The sequence below is a fragment of the Lissotriton vulgaris genome, chromosome 1_2 (assembly GCF_964263255.1).
Source record: "Lissotriton vulgaris chromosome 1_2, aLisVul1.2, whole genome shotgun sequence".
Classification (NCBI taxonomy): Eukaryota; Metazoa; Chordata; class Amphibia; order Caudata; family Salamandridae; genus Lissotriton; species Lissotriton vulgaris.
In genome coordinates this window covers 100,438,172-100,460,001 of record NC_141686.1, presented here as the reverse complement: position 1 = coordinate 100,460,001, position 21,830 = coordinate 100,438,172, and the positions used below count along the sequence as shown (strand labels likewise).

At 42.9% G+C, this 21,830-nt stretch overlaps 11 non-coding genes across 11 annotated transcripts; all 11 read left to right on the top strand.

Moving 5' to 3' along the window:
• Positions 1 to 1,079: 1,079 nt before the first annotated feature.
• On the top strand, positions 1,080 to 1,379 carry LOC147734096 (signal recognition particle RNA). Its single transcript, XR_015308087.1, has one exon.
• A 1,598-nt stretch (positions 1,380 to 2,977) lies between these two features.
• LOC147734095 (signal recognition particle RNA) lies at positions 2,978 to 3,277 on the top strand. The gene has a single exon (XR_015308004.1).
• Positions 3,278 to 4,874: 1,597 nt separating this feature from the next.
• LOC147734094 (signal recognition particle RNA) lies at positions 4,875 to 5,174 on the top strand. The gene has a single exon (XR_015307970.1).
• Positions 5,175 to 6,773: 1,599 nt separating this feature from the next.
• LOC147734093 (signal recognition particle RNA) lies at positions 6,774 to 7,073 on the top strand. Its single transcript, XR_015307867.1, has one exon.
• Positions 7,074 to 8,661: 1,588 nt separating this feature from the next.
• Positions 8,662 to 8,961, top strand: LOC147734092 (signal recognition particle RNA). The gene has a single exon (XR_015308185.1).
• Positions 8,962 to 10,558: 1,597 nt separating this feature from the next.
• LOC147734091 (signal recognition particle RNA) lies at positions 10,559 to 10,858 on the top strand. The gene has a single exon (XR_015308025.1).
• Positions 10,859 to 12,445: 1,587 nt separating this feature from the next.
• LOC147734090 (signal recognition particle RNA) lies at positions 12,446 to 12,745 on the top strand. The gene has a single exon (XR_015308109.1).
• A 1,599-nt stretch (positions 12,746 to 14,344) lies between these two features.
• Positions 14,345 to 14,644, top strand: LOC147734089 (signal recognition particle RNA). The gene has a single exon (XR_015307925.1).
• Positions 14,645 to 16,241: 1,597 nt separating this feature from the next.
• On the top strand, positions 16,242 to 16,541 carry LOC147734088 (signal recognition particle RNA). The gene has a single exon (XR_015307864.1).
• A 1,597-nt stretch (positions 16,542 to 18,138) lies between these two features.
• Positions 18,139 to 18,438, top strand: LOC147734087 (signal recognition particle RNA). Its single transcript, XR_015308085.1, has one exon.
• A 1,597-nt stretch (positions 18,439 to 20,035) lies between these two features.
• LOC147734086 (signal recognition particle RNA) lies at positions 20,036 to 20,335 on the top strand. Its single transcript, XR_015307678.1, has one exon.
• Positions 20,336 to 21,830: the final 1,495 nt, after the last annotated feature.

Here is a 21,830-nt window from a genome sequence, read left to right as displayed (position 1 = left end):
TACTCCAGCCAACTCTTGCGGTTTAATACTTTTAAATCTTGATGTTGTTTAACAATACCAGCAGAAGGGATCAGGTTGACAGGCGCTGCAGTTTTCCAGTATGGGGCTGTCCAGATCATTACTCAATCTACCTTGCATTGGCACAGTATAAAATACGTCATGAAGTCTCCTATGAAAAGGTATACAAATCTGTTTGAATCACTTTTGTTAGTCAGGGGACCCATTCGCTGGAAGGGGCAGGGAGGACAAAAATAGCTCATTGGTATAGAACACTGAATTAGCAGCTGATTTTGAGGTGGGAGAAGATCGAGTAATCCAACCGGACCTCAATAAACGGTTTCTTAGTATGCAGTAGCCCGCAACCACTTCTAACCCAAAAGCGTAATCTCATCCTTTTGCAGAATCAGGCAAGCTTTCACCTGCTCAAGCTGAACTGACATTGGTCTTCTCGGCCAGCAAGAGTTCCTCTCTTGAAGCTGTTGAGGCTAGAGAACAGAATGACGCATATTCATTCTTTATAATAACTCTTCTAGCCCTCCCACTCCATACCACTTTATAACTTCCAATGTGGTAGATGTCTTCCATCATTGTGACCCTTGCTGCTTTTCTCAACATTGGCTGGCTCGGCATAACAAGAAGGGATGGATGGCTACAGGAGAGCCTGAATTGTGCCTGTAAGGTTCTACAGGGAGTCACTGGCAGATAATGAGAAACTCAGCCCTAAGTTGGCTCTTCTCTCACACTTTCTTTCTCCTCTCTCCCTCTACCTATCTCTCACTCTCTAAATACTAGTATCTATATTGTATTCACATCCCCTTCACAAACTTTCTGACCCTACTTCCTCTCTCCCTTAAATCAGTTCAACCCTCTTCTTTTCCTTTAGGAAACTCCACATCTTTTTTAAAGGCCCTTCCCATATTCACACTGCTTCTTGATAAGACATTATTTTCCTTTCTTTGAAGGATAGTGAAATAGATTTTCTTGAAATACGGTTGGCATACCATCAATTCATTACACCGTACTTTATCATTATCCTTACTTAAACAATGCATTTCATCATTAGGACATGTACTGTGTTTGCCGGGCATGGTGGCGTGTGCCTGTTGTCCTAGCTACTTGGGAGACTGAGGCTTGTGGATTGCTTGAGCTCAGGGGTTCTGGGCTGCACTCAGCTGTGTTGATCAGGTGTCCATGCTACGCTGGGTATCAATATGGTGTTCTAGAGGGAGCTCTAGAATTTCAGGTTGTGTAATGAGAGGTGCACCGACCCAGGCTGGAAACAGAGCAGGCCAAAGCTTCCATGCCCATCGGTAGCAGGACAGCACCTGAGAGCAGTAGGTGTAACACAGCTTGAGCAAAATAGTGAGACCTAGCCTCTCTTTTTTTGACTCAAATGTGAACGTTTTGATTTTTACAAGATGGTAATGAATTATTTTTCCAAAACCAAATCTTTGTTTTTCTTTTGATATTTTTGCAGGAAGTACAATGAACATTTGAACTGGGCCGGGCATTCTAGCATAGCAGACAATTCTCCAGAATTGCAACATATTGCAACAACAAGCTAGCAGATGGAGAGGACGGAAAACTCTGTGCAGCCTAGAATAGATGGCTGTGTGATTTTCTGCAAGAATGACTGAAATGCATTCTTCATTTTAGAGCACCTGTAGGATTAAATTGATCTGTCAAGTACAAAAGTATCCTTAGAAGAGCAACTTTGAAATGCATTTGCTGGGTCTTCTGCTGCATTCCTACGTCCAGCTCTAATTCATTTTTTGATTAGCCCTCATTCAATTCCATATATGAATGAGAAGGAGAAATAAGAGGGCCCTTCGCTCTTTGAGAGAAACATGAAAAGACTGAGAACTGTGCAACTCCCAAACATTGGAGCCTTCGCCCTTACTCCAGCCAACTCTTGCGGTTTAATACTTTTAAATCGTGATGTTGTTTAACAATACCAGCAGAAGGGATCAGGTTGACAGGCGCTGCAGTTCTCCAGTATGGGGCTGTCCAGATCATTACTCAATCTACCTTGCATTGGCACAGTATAAAATACGTCATGAAGTCTCCTATGAAAAGGTATACAAATCTGTTTGAATCACTTTTGTTAGTCAGGGGGACCCATTCGCTGGAAGGGGCAGGGAGGACAAAAATAGCTCATTGGTATAGAACACTGAATTAGCAGCTGATTTTGAGGTGGGAGAAGATCGAGTAATCCAACCGGACCTCAATAAACGGTTTCTTAGTATGCAGTAGCCCGCAACCACTTCTAACCCAAAAGCGTAATCTCATCCTTTTGCAGAATCAGGCAAGCTTTCACCTGCTCAAGCTGAACTGACATTGGTCTTCTTGGCCAGCAAGAGTTACTCTCTTGAAGCTGTTGAGGCTAGAGAACAGAATGACGCATATTCATTCTTTATAATAACTCTTCTAGCCCTCCCACTCCATACCACTTTATAACTTCCAATGTGGCAGATGTCTTCCATCATTGTGATCCTTGCTGCTTTTCTCAACATTGGCTGGCTCGGCATAACAAGAAGGGATGGATGGCTACAGGAGAGCCTGAATTGTGCATGTAAGGTTCTACAGGGAGTCACTGGCAGATAATGAGAAACTCAGCCCTAAGTTGGCTCTTCTCCCTCACTTTCTTTCTCCTCTCTCCCTCTACCTATCTCTCACTCACTAAATACTAGTATCTATATTGTATTCACATCCACTTCACAAACTTTCTGACCCTACTTCCTCTCTCCCTTAAATCAGTTCAACCCTCTTCTTTTCCTTTAGGAAACTCCACATCTTTTTTAAAGGCCCTTCCCATATTCACACTGCTTCTTGATAAGACATTATTTTCCTTTCTTTGAAGGATAGTGAAATAGATTTTCTTGAAATACGGTTGGCATACCATCAATTCATTACACCGTACTTTATCATTATCCTTACTTAAGCAATGCATTTCATCATTAGGACATGTGCTGTGTTTGCCGGGCATGGTGGCGTGTGCCTGTTGTCCTAGCTACTTGGGAGGCCGAGGCTTGTGGATTGCTTGAGCTCAGGGGTTCTGGGCTGCACTCAGCTGTGTTGATCAGGTGTCCATGCTACGTTGGGTATCAATATGGTGTTCTAGAGGGAGCTCTAGAATTTCAGGTTGTGTAATGAGAGGTGCACCGACCCAGGCTGGAAACAGAGCAGGCCAAAGCTTCCATGCCCATCGGTAGCAGGACAGCACCTGAGAGCAGTAGGTGTAACACAGCTTGAGCAAAATAGTGAGACCTAGACTCTCTTTTTTTGACTCAAATGTGAACGTTTTGATTTTTACAAGATGGTAATGAATTATTTTTCCAAAACCAAATCTTTGTTTTTCTTTTGATATTTTTGCAGGAAGTACAATGAACATTTGAACTGGGCCGGGCATTCTAGCATAGCAGACAATTCCCCAGAATTGCGACATATTGCAACAACAAGCTAGCAGGTGGAGAGGACGGAAAACTCTGTGCAGCCTAGAATAGATGGCTGTGTGATTTTCTGCAAGGATGACTGAAATGCGTTCTTCATTTTAGAGCACCTGTAGGATTAAATTGATCTGTCAAGTACAAAGGTATCCTTAGAAGAGCAACTTTGAAATGCGTTTGCTGGGTCTTCTGCTGCATTCCTACGTCCAGCTCTAATTCATTTTTTGATTAGCCCTCATTCAATTCCATATATGAATGAGAAGGAGAAATAAGAGGGCCCTTCGCTCTTTGAGAGAAACATGAAAAGACTGAGAACTGTGCAACTCCCAAACATTGGAGCCTTCGGCCTTACTCCAGCCAACTCTTGCGGTTTAATACTTTTAAATCTTGATGTTGTTTAACAATACCAGCAGAAGGGATGAGGTTGACAGGCGCTGCAGTTCTCTAGTATGGGGTTGTCCAGATCATTACTCAATCTACCTTGCATTGGCACAGTATAAAATACGTCATGAAGTCTCCTATGAAAAGGTATACAAATCTGTTTGAATCACTTTTGTTAGTCAGGGGGATCCATTCGCTGGAAGGGGCAGGGAGGACAAAAATAGCTCATTGGTATAGAACACCGAATTAGCAGCTGATTTTGAGGTGGGAGAAGATCGAGTAATCCAACCGGACCTCAATAAACGGTTTCTTAGTATGCAGTAGCCCGCAACCACTTCTAACCCAAAAGCGTAATCTCATCCTTTTGCAGAATCAGGCAAGCTTTCACCTGCTCAAGCTGAACTGACATTGGTCTTCTTGGCCAGCAAGAGTTACTCTCTTGAAGCTGTTGAGGCTAGAGAACAGAATGACGCATATTCATTCTTTATAATAACTCTTCTAGCCCTCCCACTCCATACCACTTTATAACTTCCAATGTGGCAGATGTCTTCCATCATTGTGACCCTTGCTGCTTTTCTCAACATTGGCTGGCTCGGCATAACAAGAAGGGATGGATGGCTACAGGAGAGCCTGAATTGTGCCTGTAAGGTTCTACAGGGAGTCACTGGCAGATAATGAGAAACTCAGCCCTAAGTTGGCTCTTCTCCCTCACTTTCTTTCTCCTCTCTCCCTCTACCTATCTCTCACTCACTAAATACTAGTATCTATATTGTATTCACATCCCCTTCACAAACTTTCTGACCCTACTTCCTCTCTCCCTTAAATCAGTTCGACCCTCTTCTTTTCCTTTAGGACACTCCACATCTTTTTAAAGGCCCTTCCCATATTCACACTGCTTCTTGATAAGACATTATTTTCCTTTCTTTGAAGGATAGTGAAATAGATTTTCTTGAAATACGGTTGGCATACCATCAATTCATTACACCGTACTTTATCATTATCCTTACTTAAGCAATGCATTTCATCATTAGGACATGTGCTGTGTTTGCCGGGCATGGTGGCGTGTGCCTGTTGTCCTAGCTACTTGGGAGGCTGAGGCTTGTGGATTGCTTGAGCTCAGGGGTTCTGGGCTGCACTCAGCTGTGTTGATCAGGTGTCCATGCTACGTTGGGTATCAATATGGTGTTCTAGAGGGAGCTCTAGAATTTCAGGTTGTGTAATGAGAGGTGCACCGACCCAGGCTGGAAACAGAGCAGGCCAAAGCTTCCATGCCCATCGGTAGCAGGACAGCACCTGAGAGCAGTAGGTGTAACACAGCTTGAGCAAAATAATGAGACCTAGCCTCTCTTTTTTTGACTTAAATGTGAACGTTTTGATTTTTACAAGATGGTAATGAATTATTTTTCCAAAACCAAATCTTTGTTTTTCTTTTGATATTTTTGCAGGAAGTACAATGAACATTTGAACTGGGCCGGGCATTCTAGCATAGGCTGACAATTCTCCAGAATTGCAACATATTGCAACAACAAGCTAGCAGGTGGAGAGGACGGAAAACTCTGTGCAGCCTAGAATAGATGGCTGTGTGATTTTCTGCAAGGATGACTGAAATGCATTCTTCATTTTAGAGCACCTGTAGGATTAAATTGATCTGTCAAGTACAAAAGTATCCTTAGAAGAGCAACTTTGAAATACATTTGCTGGGTCTTCTGCTGCATTCCTACGTCCAGCTCTAATTCATTTTTTGATTAGCCCTCATTCAATTCCATATATGAATGAGAAGGAGAAATAAGAGGGCCCTTCACTCTTTGAGAGAAACATGAAAAGACTGAGAACTGTGCAACTCCCAAACATTGGAGCCTTCGGCCTTACTCCAGCCAACTCTTGCGGTTTAATACTTTTAAATCTTGATGTTGTTTAACAATACCAGCAGAAGGGATCAGGTTGACAGGCGCTGCAGTTTTCCAGTATGGGGCTGTCCAGATCATTACTCAATCTACCTTGCATTGGCACAGTATAAAATATGTCATGAAGTCTCCTATGAAAAGGTATACAAATCTGTTTGAATCACTTTTGTTAGTCAGGGGGACCCATTCGCTGGAAGGGGCAGGGAGGACAAAAATAGCTCATTGGTATAGAACACTGAATTAGCAGCTGATTTTGAGGTGGGAGAAGATCGAGTAATCCAACCGGACCTCAATAAACGGTTTCTTAGTATGCAGTAGCCCGCAACCACTTCTAACCCAAAAGCGTAATCTCATCCTTTTGCAGAATCAGGCAAGCTTTCACCTGCTCAAGCTGAACTGACATTGGTCTTCTCGGCCAGCAAGAGTTCCTCTCTTGAAGCTGTTGAGGCTAGAGAACAGAATGACGCATATTCATTCTTTATAATAACTCTTCTAGCCCTCCCACTCCATACCACTTTATAACTTCCAATGTGGTAGATGTCTTCCATCATTGTGACCCTTGCTGCTTTTCTCAACATTGGCTGGCTCGGCATAACAAGAAGGGATGGATGGCTACAGGAGAGCCTGAATTGTGCCTGTAAGGTTCTACAGGGAGTCACTGGCAGATAATGAGAAACTCAGCCCTAAGTTGGCTCTTCTCTCACACTTTCTTTCTCCTCTCTCCCTCTACCTATCTCTCACTCTCTAAATACTAGTATCTATATTGTATTCACATCCCCTTCACAAACATTCTGACCCTACTTCCTCTCTCCCTTAAATCAGTTCAACCCTCTTCTTTTCCTTTAGGAAACTCCACATCTTTTTTAAAGGCCCTTCCCATATTCACACTGCTTCTTGATAAGACATTATTTTCCTTTCTTTGAAGGATAGTGAAATAGATTTTCTTGAAATACGGTTGGCATACCATCAATTCATTACACCGTACGTTATCATTATCCTTACTTAAACAATGCATTTCATCATTAGGACATGTACTGTGTTTGCCGGGCATGGTGGCGTGTGCCTGTTGTCCTAGCTACTTGGGAGGCTGAGGCTTGTGGATTGCTTGAGCTCAGGGGTTCTGGGCTGCACTCAGCTGTGTTGATCAGGTGTCCATGCTACGCTGGGTATCAATATGGTGTTCTAGAGGGAGCTCTAGAATTTCAGGTTGTGTAATGAGAGGTGCACCGACCCAGGCTGGAAACAGAGCAGGCCAAAGCTTCCATGCCCATCGGTAGCAGGACAGCACCTGAGAGCAGTAGGTGTAACACAGCTTGAGCAAAATAGTGAGACCTAGCCTCTCTTTTTTTGACTCAAATGTGAACGTTTTGATTTTTACAAGATGGTAATGAATTATTTTTCCAAAACCAAATCTTTGTTTTTCTTTTGATATTTTTGCAGGAAGTACAATGAACATTTGAACTGGGCCGGGCATTCTAGCATAGCAGACAATTCTCCAGAATTGCAACATATTGCAACAACAAGCTAGCAGATGGAGAGGACGGAAAACTCTGTGCAGCCTAGAATAGATGGCTGTGTAATTTTCTGCAAGAATGACTGAAATGCATTCTTCATTTTAGAGCACCTGTAGGATTAAATTGATCTGTCAAGTACAAAAGTATCCTTAGAAGAGCAACTTTGAAATGCATTTGCTGGGTCTTCTGCTGCATTCCTACGTCCAGCTCTAATTCATTTTTTGATTAGCCCTCATTCAATTCCATATATGAATGAGAAGGAGAAATAAGAGGGCCCTTCGCTCTTTGAGAGAAACATGAAAAGACTGAGAACTGTGCAACTCCCAAACATTGGAGCCTTCGCCCTTACTCCAGCCAACTCTTGCGGTTTAATACTTTTAAATCGTGATGTTGTTTAACAATACCAGCAGAAGGGATCAGGTTGACAGGCGCTGCAGTTCTCCAGTATGGGGCTGTCCAGATCATTACTCAATCTACCTTGCATTGGCACAGTATAAAATACGTCATGAAGTCTCCTATGAAAAGGTATACAAATCTGTTTGAATCACTTTTGTTAGTCAGGGGGACCCATTCGCTGGAAGGGGCAGGGAGGACAAAAATAGCTCATTGGTATAGAACACTGAATTAGCAGCTGATTTTGAGGTGGGAGAAGATCGAGTAATCCAACCGGACCTCAATAAACGGTTTCTTAGTATGCAACCACTTCTAACCCAAAAGCGTAATCTCATCCTTTTGCAGAATCAGGCAAGCTTTCACCTGCTCAAGCTGAACTGACATTGGTCTTCTTGGCCAGCAAGAGTTACTCTCTTGAAGCTGTTGAGGCTAGAGAACAGAATGACGCATATTCATTCTTTATAATAACTCTTCTAGCCCTCCCACTCCATACCACTTTATAACTTCCAATGTGGCAGATGTCTTCCACCATTGTGACCCTTGCTGCTTTTCTCAACATTGGCTGGCTCGGCATAACAAGAAGGGATGGATGGCTACAGGAGAGCCTGAATTGTGCATGTAAGGTTCTACAGGGAGTCACTGGCAGATAATGAGAAACTCAGCCCTAAGTTGGCTCTTCTCCCTCACTTTCTTTCTCCTCTCTCCCTCTACCTATCTCTCACTCACTAAATACTAGTATCTATATTGTATTCACATCCACTTCACAAACTTTCTGACCCTACTTCCTCTCTCCCTTAAATCAGTTCAACCCTCTTCTTTTCCTTTAGGAAACTCCACATCCGTTTTAAAGGCCCTTCCCATATTCACACTGCTTCTTGATAAGACATTATTTTCCTTTCTTTGAAGGATAGTGAAATAGATTTTCTTGAAATACGGTTGGCATACCATCAATTCATTACACCGTACTTTATCATTATCCTTACTTAAGTAATGCATTTCATCATTAGGACATGTGCTGTGTTTGCCGGGCATGGTGGCGTGTGCCTGTTGTCCTAGCTACTTGGGAGGCTGAGGCTTGTGGATTGCTTAAGCTCAGGGGTTCTGGGCTGCACTCAGCTGTGTTGATCAGGTGTCCATGCTACGTTGGGTATCAATATGGTGTTCTAGAGGGAGCTCTAGAATTTCAGGTTGTGTAATGAGAGGTGCACCGACCCAGGCTGGAAACAGAGCAGGCCAAAGCTTCCATGCCCATCGGTAGCAGGACAGCACCTGAGAGCAGTAGGTGTAACACAGCTTGAGCAAAATAGTGAGACCTAGACTCTCTTTTTTTGACTCAAATGTGAACGTTTTGATTTTTACAAGATGGTAATGAATTATTTTTCCAAAACCAAATCTTTGTTTTTCTTTTGATATTTTTGCAGGAAGTACAATGAACATTTGAACTGGGCCGGGCATTCTAGCATAGCAGACAATTCTCCAGAATTGCGACATATTGCAACAACAAGCTAGCAGGTGGAGAGGACGGAAAACTCTGTGCAGCCTAGAATAGATGGCTGTGTGATTTTCTGCAAGGATGACTGAAATGCGTTCTTCATTTTAGAGCACCTGTAGGATTAAATTGATCTGTCAAGTACAAAGGTATCCTTAGAAGAGCAACTTTGAAATGCGTTTGCAGGGTCTTCTGCTGCATTCCTACGTCGAGCTCTAATTCATTTTTTGATTAGCCCTCATTCAATTCCATATATGAATGAGAAGGAGAAATAAGAGGGCCCTTCGCTCTTTGAGAGAAACATGAAAAGACTGAGAACTGTGCAACTCCCAAACATTGGAGCCTTCGGCCTTACTCCAGCCAACTCTTGCGGTTTAATACTTTTAAATCTTGATGTTGTTTAACAATACCAGCAGAAGGGATAAGGTTGACAGGCGCTGCAGTTCTCTAGTATGGGGTTGTCCAGATCATTACTCAATCTACCTTGCATTGGCACAGTATAAAATACGTCATGAAGTCTCCTATGAAAAGGTATACAAATCTGTTTGAATCACTTTTGTTAGTCAGGGGGATCCATTCGCTGGAAGGGGCAGGGAGGACAAAAATAGCTCATTGGTATAGAACACTGAATTAGCAGCTGATTTTGAGGTGTGAGAAGATCGAGTAATCCAACCGGACCTCAATAAACGGTTTCTTAGTATGCAGTAGCCCGCAACCACTTCTAACCCAAAAGCGTAATCTCATCCTTTTGCAGAATCAGGCAAGCTTTCACCTGCTCAAGCTGAACTGACATTGGTCTTCTTGGCCAGCAAGAGTTACTCTCTTGAAGCTGTTGAGGCTAGAGAACAGAATGACGCATATTCATTCTTTATAATAACTCTTCTAGCCCTCCCACTCCATACCACTTTATAACTTCCAATGTGGCAGATGTCTTCCATCATTGTGACCCTTGCTGCTTTTCTCAACATTGGCTGGCTCGGCATAACAAGAAGGGATGGATGGCTACAGGAGAGCCTGAATTGTGCCTGTAAGGTTCTACAGGGAGTCACTGGCAGATAATGAGAAACTCAGCCCTAAGTTGGCTCTTCTCCCTCACTTTCTTTCTCCTCTCTCCCTCTACCTATCTCTCACTCACTAAATACTAGTATCTATATTGTATTCACATCCCCTTCACAAACTTTCTGACCCTACTTCCTCTCTCCCTTAAATCAGTTCGACCCTCTTCTTTTCCTTTAGGACACTCCACATCTTTTTAAAGGCCCTTCCCATATTCACACTGCTTCTTGATAAGACTTTATTTTCCTTTCTTTGAAGGATAGTGAAATAGATTTTCTTGAAATACGGTTGGCATACCATCAATTCATTACACCGTACTTTATCATTATCCTTACTTAAGCAATGCATTTCATCATTAGGACATGTGCTGTGTTTGCCGGGCATGGTGGCGTGTGCCTGTTGTCCTAGCTACTTGGGAGGCTGAGGCTTGTGGATTGCTTGAGCTCAGGGGTTCTGGGCTGCACTCAGCTGTGTTGATCAGGTGTCCATGCTACGTTGGGTATCAATATGGTGTTCTAGAGGGAGCTCTAGAATTTCAGGTTGTGTAATGAGAGGTGCACCGACCCAGGCTGGAAACAGAGCAGGCCAAAGCTTCCATGCCCATCGGTAGCAGGACAGCACCTGGGAGCAGTAGGTGTAACACAGCTTAAGCAAAATAGTGAGACCTAGCCTCTCTTTTTTTGACTTAAATGTGAACGTTTTGATTTTTACAAGATGGTAATGAATTATTTTTCCAAAACCAAATCTTTGTTTTTCTTTTGATATTTTTGCAGGAAGTACAATGAACAATTGAACTGGGCCGGGCATTCTAGCATAGCAGACAATTCTCCAGAATTGCGACATATTGCAACAACAATCTAGCAGGTGGAGGGGACTGAAAACTCTGTGCAGCCTAGAATAGATGGCTGTGTGATTTTCTGCAAGGATGACTGAAATGCATTCTTCATTTTAGAGCACCTGTAGGATTAAATTGATCTGTCAAGTACAAAAGTATCCTTAGAAGAGCAACTTTGAAATGCGTTTGCTGGGTCTTCTGCTGCATTCCTACGTCGAGCTCTAATTCATTTTTTGATTAGCCCTCATTCAATTCCATATATGAATGAGAAGGAGAAATAAGAGGGCCCTTCGCTCTTTGAGAGAAACATGAAAAGACTGAGAACTGTGCAACTCCCAAACATTGGAGCCTTCGGCCTTACTCCAGCCAACTCTTGCGGTTTAATACTTTTAAACCTTGATGTTGTTTAACAATACCAGCAGAAGGGATCAGGTTGACAGGCGCTGCAGTTCTCCAGTATGGTGCTGTCCAGATCATTACTCAATCTACCTTGCATTGGCACAGTATAAAATACGTCATGAAGTCTCCTATGAAAAGGTATACAAATCTGTTTGAATCACTTTTGTTAGTCAGGGGGACCCATTCGCTGGAAGGGGCAGGGAGGACAAAAATAGCTCATTGGTATAGAACACTGAATTAGCAGCTGATTTTGAGGTGGGAGAAGATCGAGTAATCCAACCGGACCTCAATAAACGGTTTCGTAGTATGCAACCACTTCTAACCCAAAAGCGTAATCTCATCCTTTTGCAGAATCAGGCAAGCTTTCACCTGCTCAAGCTGAACTGACATTGGTCTTCTCGGCCAGCAAGAGTTCCTCTCTTGAAGCTGTTGAGGCTAGAGAACAGAATGACGCGTATTCATTCGTTATAATAACTCTTCTAGCCCTACCACTCCATACCACTTTATAACTTCCAATGTGGCAGATGTCTTCCATCATTGTGACCCTTGCTGCTTTTCTCAACATTGGCTGGCTCGGCATAACAAGAAGGGATGGATGGCTACAGGAGAGCCTGAATTGTGCCTGTAAGGTTCTACAGGGAGTCACTGGCAGATAATGAGAAACTCAGCCCTAAGTTGGCTCTTCTCCCTCACTTTCTATCTCCTCTCTCCCTCTACCTATCTCTCACTCACTAAATACTAGTATCTATATTGTTTTCACATCCCCTTCACAAACTTTCTGACCCTACTTCCTCTCTCCCTTAAATCAGTTCAACCCTCTTCTTTTCCTTTAGGAAACTCCACATCTTTTTAAAGGCCCTTCCCATATTCACACTGCTTCTTGATAAGACATTATTTTCCTTTCTTTGAAGGATAGTGAAATAGATTTTCTTGAAATACGGTTGGCATACCATCAATTCATTACACCGTACTTTATCATTATCCTTACTTAAGCAATGCATTTCATCATTAGGACATGTGCTGTGTTTGCCGGGCATGGTGGTGTGTGCCTGTTGTCCTAGCTACTTGGGAGGCTGAGGCTTGTGGATTGCTTGAGCTCAGGGGTTCTGGGCTGCACTCAGCTGTGTTGATCAGGTGTCCATGCTACGCTGGGTATCAATATGGTGTTCTAGAGGGAGCTCTAGAATTTCAGGTTGTGTAATGAGAGGTGCACCGACCCAGGCTGGAAACAGAGCAGGCCAAAGCTTCCATGCCCATCGGTAGCAGGACAGCACCTGAGAGCAGTAGGTGTAACACAGCTTGAGCAAAATAATGAGACCTAGCCTCTCTTTTTTTGACTTAAATGTGAACGTTTTGATTTTTACAAGATGGTAATGAATTATTTTTCCAAAACCAAATCTTTGTTTTTCTTTTGATATTTTTGCAGGAAGTACAATGAACATTTGAACTGGGCCGGGCATTCTAGCATAGGCTGACAATTCTCCAGAATTGCAACATATTGCAACAACAAGCTAGCAGGTGGAGAGGACGGAAAACTCTGTGCAGCCTAGAATAGATGGCTGTGTGATTTTCTGCAAGGATGACTGAAATGCATTCTTCATTTTAGAGCACCTGTAGGATTAAATTGATCTGTCAAGTACAAAAGTATCCTTAGAAGAGCAACTTTGAAATGCGTTTGCTGGGTCTTCTGCTGCATTCCTACGTCCAGCTCTAATTCATTTTTTGATTAGCCCTCATTCAATTCCATATATGAATGAGAAGGAGAAATAAGAGGGCCCTTCGCTCTTTGAGAGAAACATGAAAAGACTGAGAACTGTGCAACTCCCAAACATTGGAGCCTTCGGCCTTACTCCAGCCAACTCTTGCGGTTTAATACTTTTAAATCTTGATGTTGTTTAACAATCCCAGCAGAAGGGATCAGGTTGACAGGCGCTGCAGTTCTCCAGTATGGGGCTGTCCAGATCATTACTCAATCTACCTTGCATTGGCACAGTATAAAATACGTCATGAAGTCTCCTATGAAAAGGTATACAAATCTGTTTGAATCACTTTTGTTAGTCAGGGGGACCCATTCGCTGGAAGGGGCAGGGAGGACAAAAATAGCTCATTGGTATAGAACACTGAATTAGCAGCTGATTTTGAGGTGGGAGAAGATCGAGTAATCCAACCGGACCTCAAAAAAAGGTTTCTTAGTATGCAGTAGCCCGCAACCACTTCTAACCCAAAAGCGTAATCTCATCCTTTTGCAGAATCAGGCAAGCTTTCACCTGCTCAAGCTGAACTGACATTGGTCTTCTCGGCCAGCAAGAGTTCCTCTCTTGAAGCTGTTGAGGCTAGAGAACAGAATGACGCGTATTCATTCTTTATAATAACTCTTCTAGCCCTCCCACTCCATACCACTTTATAACTTCCAATGTTGCAGATGTCTTCCATCATTGTGACCCTTGCTACTTTTCTCAACATTGGCTGGATCGGCATAACAAGAAGGGATGGATGGCTACAGGAGAGCCTGAATTGTGCCTGTAAGGTTCTACAGGGAGTCACTGGCAGATAATGAGAAACTCAGCCCTAAGTTGGCTCTTCTCTCTCACTTTCTTTCTCCTCTCTCCCTCTACCTATCTCTGACTCTCTAAATACTAGTATCTATATTGTATTCACATCCCCTTCACAAACTTTCTGACCCTACTTCCTCTCTCCCTTAAATCAGTTCAACCCTCTTCTTTTCCTTTAGGAAACTCCACATCTTTTTTAAAGGCCCTTCCCATATTCACACTGCTTCTTGATAAGACATTATTTTCCTTTCTTTGAAGGATAGTGAAATAGATTTTCTTGAAATACGGTTGGCATACCATCAATTCATTACACCGTACTTTATCATTATCCTTACTTAAGCAATGCATTTCATCATTAGGACATGTGCAGTAATTGCCGGGCATGGTGGCGTGTGCCTGTTGTCCTAGCTACTTGGGAGGCTGAGGCTTGTGGATTGCTTGAGCTCAGGGGTTCTGGGCTGCACTCAGCTGTGTTGATCAGGTGTCCATGCTAAGTTGGGTATCAATATGGTGTTCTAGAGGGAGCTCTAGAATTTCAGGTTGTGTAATGAGAGGTGCACCGACCCAGGCTGGAAACAGAGCAGGCCAAAGCTTCCATGCCCATCGGTAGCAGGACAGCACCTGAGAGCAGTAGGTGTAACACAGCTTGAGCAAAATAGTGAGACCTAGCCTCTCTTTTTTTGACTCAAATGTGAACGTTTTGATTTTTACAAGATGGTAATGAATTATTTTTCCAAAACCAAATCTTTGTTTTTCTTTTGATATTTTTGCAGGAAGTACAATGAACAATTGAACTGGGCCGGGCATTCTAGCATAGCAGACAATTCTCCAGAATTGCAACATATTGCAACAACAAGCTAGCAGGTGGAGAGGACGGAAAACTCTGTGCAGCCTAGAATAGATGGCTGTGTGATTTTCTGCAAGGATGACTGAAATGCATTCTTCATTTTAGAGCACCTGTAGGATTAAATTGATCTGTCAAGTACAAAGGTATCCTTAGAAGAGCAACTTTGAAATGCGTTTGCTGGGTCTTCTGCTGCATTCCTACGTCCAGCTCTAATTCATTTTTTGACTAGCCCTCATTCAATTCCATATATGAATGAGAAGGAGAAATAAGAGGGCCCTTCGCTCTTTGAGAGAAACATGAAAAGACTGAGAACTGTGCAACTCCCAAACATTGGAGCCTTCGGCCTTACTCCAGCCAACTCTTGCGGTTTAATACTTTTAAATCGTGATGTTGTTTAACAATACCAGCAGAAGGGATAAGGTTGACAGGCGCTGCAGTTCTCTAGTATGGGGCTGTCCAGATCATTACTCAATCTACCTTGCATTGGCACAGTATAAAATACGTCATGAAGTCTCCTATGAAAAGGTATACAAATCTGTTTGAATCACTTTTGTTAGTCAGGGGGATCCATTCGCTGGAAGGGGCAGGGAGGACAAAAATAGCTCATTGGTATAGAACACTGAATTAGCAGCTGATTTTGAGGTGGGAGAAGATCGAGTAATCCAACCGGACCTCAATAAACGGTTTCTTAGTATGCAGTAGCCCGCAACCACTTCTAACCCAAAAGCGTAATCTCATCCTTTTGCAGAATCAGGCAAGCTTTCACCTGCTCAAGCTGAACTGACATTGGTCTTCTTGGCCAGCAAGAGTTACTCTCTTGAAGCTGTTGAGGCTAGAGAACAGAATGACGCATATTCATTCTTTATAATAACTCTTCTAGCCCTCCCACTCCATACCACTTTATAACTTCCAATGTGGCAGATGTCTTCCATCATTGTGACCCTTGCTGCTTTTCTCAACATTGGCTGGCTCGGCATAACAAGAAGGGATGGATGGCTACAGGAGAGCCTGAATTGTGCCTGTAAGGTTCTACAGGGAGTCACTGGCAGATAATGAGAAACTCAGCCCTAAGTTGGCTCTTCTCCCTCACTTTCTTTCTCCTCTCTCCCTCTACCTATCTCTCACTCACTAAATACTAGTATCTATATTGTATTCACATCCCCTTCACAAACTTTCTGACCCTACTTCCTCTCTCCCTTAAATCAGTTCGACCCTCTTCTTTTCCTTTAGGACACTCCACATCTTTTTAAAGGCCCTTCCCATATTCACACTGCTTCTTGATAAGACATTATTTTCCTTTCTTTGAAGGATAGTGAAATAGATTTTCTTGAAATACGGTTGGCATACCATCAATTCATTACACCGTACTTTATCATTATCCTTACTTAAGCAATGCATTTCATCATTAGGACAAGTGCTGTGTTTGCTGGGCATGGTGGCGTGTGCCTGTTGTCCTAGCTACTTGGGAGGCTGAGGCTTGTGGATTGCTTGAGCTCAGGGGTTCTGGGCTGCACTCAGCTGTGTTGATCAGGTGTCCATGCTACGTTGGGTATCAATATGGTGTTCTAGAGGGAGCTCTAGAATTTCAGGTTGTGTAATGAGAGGTGCACCGACCCAGGCTGGAAACAGAGCAGGCCAAAGCTTCCATGCCCATCGGTAGCAGGACAGCACCTGAGAGCAGTAGGTGTAACACAGCTTGAGCAAAATAGTGAGACCTAGCCTCTCTTTTTTTGACTCAAATGTGAACGTTTTGATTTTTACAAGATGGTAATGAATTATTTTTCCAAAACCAAATCTTTGTTTTTCTTTTGATATTTTTGCAGGAAGTACAATGAACAATTGAACTGGGCCGGGCATTCTAGCATAGCAGACAATTCTCCAGAATTGCGACATATTGCAACAACAAGCTAGCAGGTGGAGAGGATGGAAAACTCTGTGCAGCCTAGAATAGATGGCTGTGTGATTTTCTGCAAGGATGACTGAAATGCATTCTTCATTTTAGAGCACCTGTAGGATTAAATTGATCTGTCAAGTACAAAAGTATCCTTAGAAGAGCAACTTTGAAATGCGTTTGCTGGGTCTTCTGCTGCATTCCTACGTCGAGCTCTAATTCATTTTTTGATTAGCCCTCATTCAATTCCATATATGAATGAGAAGGAGAAATAAGAGGGCCCTTCGCTCTTTGAGAGAAACATGAAAAGACTGAGAACAGTGCAACTCCCAAACATTGGAGCCTTCGGCCTTATTCCAGCCAACTCTTGCGGTTTAATACTTTTAAACCTTGATGTTGTTTAACAATACCAGCAGAAGGGATCAGGTTGACAGGCGCTGCAGTTCTCCAGTATGGGGCTGTCCAGATCATTACTCAATCTACCTTGCATTGGCACAGTATAAAATACGTCATGAAGTCTCCTATGAAAAGGTATATAAATCTGTTTGAATCACTTTTGTTAGTCAGGGGGACCCATTCGCTGGAAGGGGCAGGGAGGACAAAAATAGCTCATTGGTATAGAACACTGAATTAGCAGCTGATTTTGAGGTGGGAGAAGATCGAGTAATCCAACCGGACCTCAATAAACGGTTTCTTAGTATGCAGTAGCCCGCAACCACTTCTAACCCAAAAGCGTAATCTCATCCTTTTGCAGAATCAGGCAAGCTTTCACCTGCTCAAGCTGAACTGACATTGGTCTTCTTGGCCAGCAAGTGTTACTCTCTTGAAGCTGTTGAGGCTAGAGAACAGAATGACGCATATTCATTCTTTATAATAACTCTTCTAGCCCTCCCACTCCATACCACTTTATAACTTCCAATGTGGCAGATGTCTTCCATCATTGTGACCCTTGCTGCTTTTCTCAACATTGGCTGGCTCGGCATAACAAGAAGGGATGGATGGCTACAGGAGAGCCTGAATTGTGCCTGTAAGGTTCTACAGGGAGTCACTGGCAGATAATGAGAAACTCAGCCCTAAGTTGGCTCTTCTCCCTCACTTTCTATCTCCTCTCTCCCTCTACCTATCTCTCACTCACTAAATACTAGTATCTATATTGTATTCACATCCCCTTCACAAACTTTCTGACCCTACTTCCTCTCTCCCTTAAATCAGTTCAACCCTCTTCTTTTCCTTTAGGAAACTCCACATCTTTTTAAAGGCCCTTCCCATATTCACACTGCTTCTTGATAAGACATTATTTTCCTTTCTTTGAAGGATAGTGAAATAGATTTTCTTGAAATACGGTTGGCATACCATCAATTCATTACACCGTACTTTATCATTATCCTTACTTAAGCAATGCATTTCATCATTAGGACATGTGCTGTGTTTGCCGGGCATGGTGGCGTGTGCCTGTTGTCCTAGCTACTTGGGAGGCTGAGGCTTGTGGATTGCTTGAGCTCAGGGGTTCTGGGCTGCACTCAGCTGTGTTGATCAGGGGTCCATGCTACGTTGGGTATCAATATGGTGTTCTAGAGGGAGCTCTAGAATTTCAGGTTGTGTAATGAGAGGTGCACCGACCCAGGCTGGAAACAGAGCAGGCCAAAGCTTCCATGCCCATCGGTAGCAGGACAGCACCTGAGAGCAGTAGGTGTAACACAGCTTGAGCAAAATAATGAGACCTAGCCTCTCTTTTTTTGACTTAAATGTGAACGTTTTGATTTTTACAAGATGGTAATGAATTATTTTTCCAAAACCGAATCTTTGTTTTTCTTTTGATATTTTTGCAGGAAGTACAATGAACAATTGAACTGGGCCGGGCATTCTAGCATAGCAGACAATTCTCCAGAATTGCGACATATTGCAACAACAAGCTAGCAGGTGGAGAGGATGGAAAACTCTGTGCAGCCTAGAATAGATGGCTGTGTGATTTTCTGCAAGGATGACTGAAATGCATTCTTCATTTTAGAGCACCTGTAGGATTAAATTGATCTGTCAAGTACAAAAGTATCCTTAGAAGAGCAACTTTGAAATGCGTTTGCTGGGTCTTCTGCTGCATTCCTACGTCAAGCTCTAATTCATTTTTTGATTAGCCCTCATTCAATTCCATATATGAATGAGAAGGAGAAATAAGAGGGCCCTTCGCTCTTTGAGAGAAACATGAAAAGACTGAGAACTGTGCAACTCCCAAACATTGGAGCCTTCGGCCTTACTCCAGCCAACTCTTGCGGTTTAATACTTTTAAACCTTGATGTTGTTTAACAATACCAGCAGAAGGGATCAGGTTGACAGGCGCTGCAGTTCTCCAGTATGGGGCTGTCCAGATCATTACTCAATCTACCTTGCATTGGCACAGTATAAAATACGTCATGAAGTCTCCTATGAAAAGGTATACAAATCTGTTTGAATCACTTTTGTTAGTCAGGGGGACCCATTCGCTGGAAGGGGCAGGGAGGACAAAAATAGCTCATTGGTATAGAACACTGAATTAGCAGCTGATTTTGAGGTGGGAGAAGATCGAGTAATCCAACCGGACCTCAATAAACGGTTTCTTAGTATGCAGTAGCCCGCAACCACTTCTAACCCAAAAGCGTAATCTCATCCTTTTGCAGAATCAGGCAAGCTTTCACCTGCTCAAGCTGAACTGACATTGGTCTTCTCGGCCAGCAAGAGTTCCTCTCTTGAAGCTGTTGAGGCTAGAGAACAGAATGACGCGTATTCATTCTTTATAATAACTCTTCTAGCCCTACCACTCCATACCACTTTATAACTTCCAATGTGGCAGATGTCTTCCATCATTGTGACCCTTGCTGCTTTTCTCAACATTGGCTGGCTCGGCATAACAAGAAGGGATGGATGGCTACAGGAGAGCCTGAATTGTGCCTGTAAGGTTCTACAGGGAGTCACTGGCAGATAATGAGAAACTCAGCCCTAAGTTGGCTCTTCTCCCTCACTTTCTATCTCCTCTCTCCCTCTACCTATCTCTCACTCACTAAATACTAGTATCTATATTGTTTTCACATCCCCTTCACAAACTTTCTGACCCTACTTCCTCTCTCCCTTAAATCAGTTCAACCCTCTTCTTTTCCTTTAGGAAACTCCACATCTTTTTAAAGGCCCTTCCCATATTCACACTGCTTCTTGATAAGACATTATTTTCCTTTCTTTGAAGGATAGTGAAATAGATTTTCTTGAAATACGGTTGGCATACCATCAATTCATTACACCGTACTTTATCATTATCCTTACTTAAGCAATGCATTTCAACATTAGGACATGTGCTGTGTTTGCCGGGCATGGTGGTGTGTGCCTGTTGTCCTAGCTACTTGGGAGGCTGAAGCTTGTGGATTGCTTGAGCTCAGGGGTTCTGGGCTGCACTCAGCTGTGTTGATCAGGTGTCCATGCTACGCTGGGTATCAATATGGTGTTCTAGAGGGAGCTCTAGAATTTCAGGTTGTGTAATGAGAGGTGCACCGACCCAGGCTGGAAACAGAGCAGGCCAAAGCTTCCATGCCCATCGGTAGCAGGACATCACCTGAGAGCAGTAGGTGTAACACAGCTTGAGCAAAATAATGAGACCTAGCCTCTCTTTTTTTGACTTAAATGTGAACGTTTTGATTTTTACAAGATGGTAATGAATTATTTTTCCAAAACCAAATCTTTGTTTTTCTTTTGATATTTTTGCAGGAAGTACAATGAACATTTGAACTGGGCCGGGCATTCTAGCATAGGCTGACAATTCTCCAGAATTGCAACATATTGCAACAACAAGCTAGCAGGTGGAGAGGACGGAAAACTCTGTGCAGCCTAGAATAGATGGCTGTGTGATTTTCTGCAAGGATGACTGAAATGCATTCTTCATTTTAGAGCACCTGTAGGATTAAATTGATCTGTCAAGTACAAAAGTATCCTTAGAAGAGCAACTTTGAAATGCGTTTGCTGGGTCTTCTGCTGCATTCCTACGTCCAGCTCTAATTCATTTTTTGATTAGCCCTCATTCAATTCCATATATGAATGAGAAGGAGAAATAAGAGGGCCCTTCGCTCTTTGAGAGAAACATGAAAAGACTGAGAACTGTGCAACTCCCAAACATTGGAGCCTTCGGCCTTACTCCAGCCAACTCTTGCGGTTTAATACTTTTAAATCTTGATGTTGTTTAACAATCCCAGCAGAAGGGATCAGGTTGACAGGCGCTGCAGTTCTCCAGTATGGGGCTGTCCAGATCATTACTCAATCTACCTTGCATTGGCACAGTATAAAATACGTCATGAAGTCTCCTATGAAAAGGTATACAAATCTGTTTGAATCACTTTTGTTAGTCAGGGGGACCCATTCGCTGGAAGGGGCAGGGAGGACAAAAATAGCTCATTGGTATAGAACACTGAATTAGCAGCTGATTTTGAGGTGGGAGAAGATCGAGTAATCCAACCGGACCTCAAAAAAAGGTTTCTTAGTATGCAGTAGCCCGCAACCACTTCTAACCCAAAAGCGTAATCTCATCCTTTTGCAGAATCAGGCAAGCTTTCACCTGCTCAAGCTGAACTGACATTGGTCTTCTCGGCCAGCAAGAGTTCCTCTCTTGAAGCTGTTGAGGCTAGAGAACAGAATGACGCGTATTCATTCTTTATAATAACTCTTCTAGCCCTCCCACTCCATACCACTTTATAACTTCCAATGTTGCAGATGTCTTCCATCATTGTGACCCTTGCTACTTTTCTCAACATTGGCTGGATCGGCATAACAAGAAGGGATGGATGGCTACAGGAGAGCCTGAATTGTGCCTGTAAGGTTCTACAGGGAGTCACTGGCAGATAATGAGAAACTCAGCCCTAAGTTGGCTCTTCTCTCTCCCTCTACCTATCTCTGACTCTCTAAATACTAGTATCTATATTGTATTCACATCCCCTTCACAAACTTTCTGACCCTACTTCCACTCTCCCTTAAATCAGTTCAACCCTCTTCTTTTCCTTTAGGAAACTCCACATCTTTTTTAAAGGCCCTTCCCATATTCACACTGCTTCTTGATAAGACATTATTTTCCTTTCTTTGAAGGATAGTGAAATAGATTTTCTTGAAATACGGTT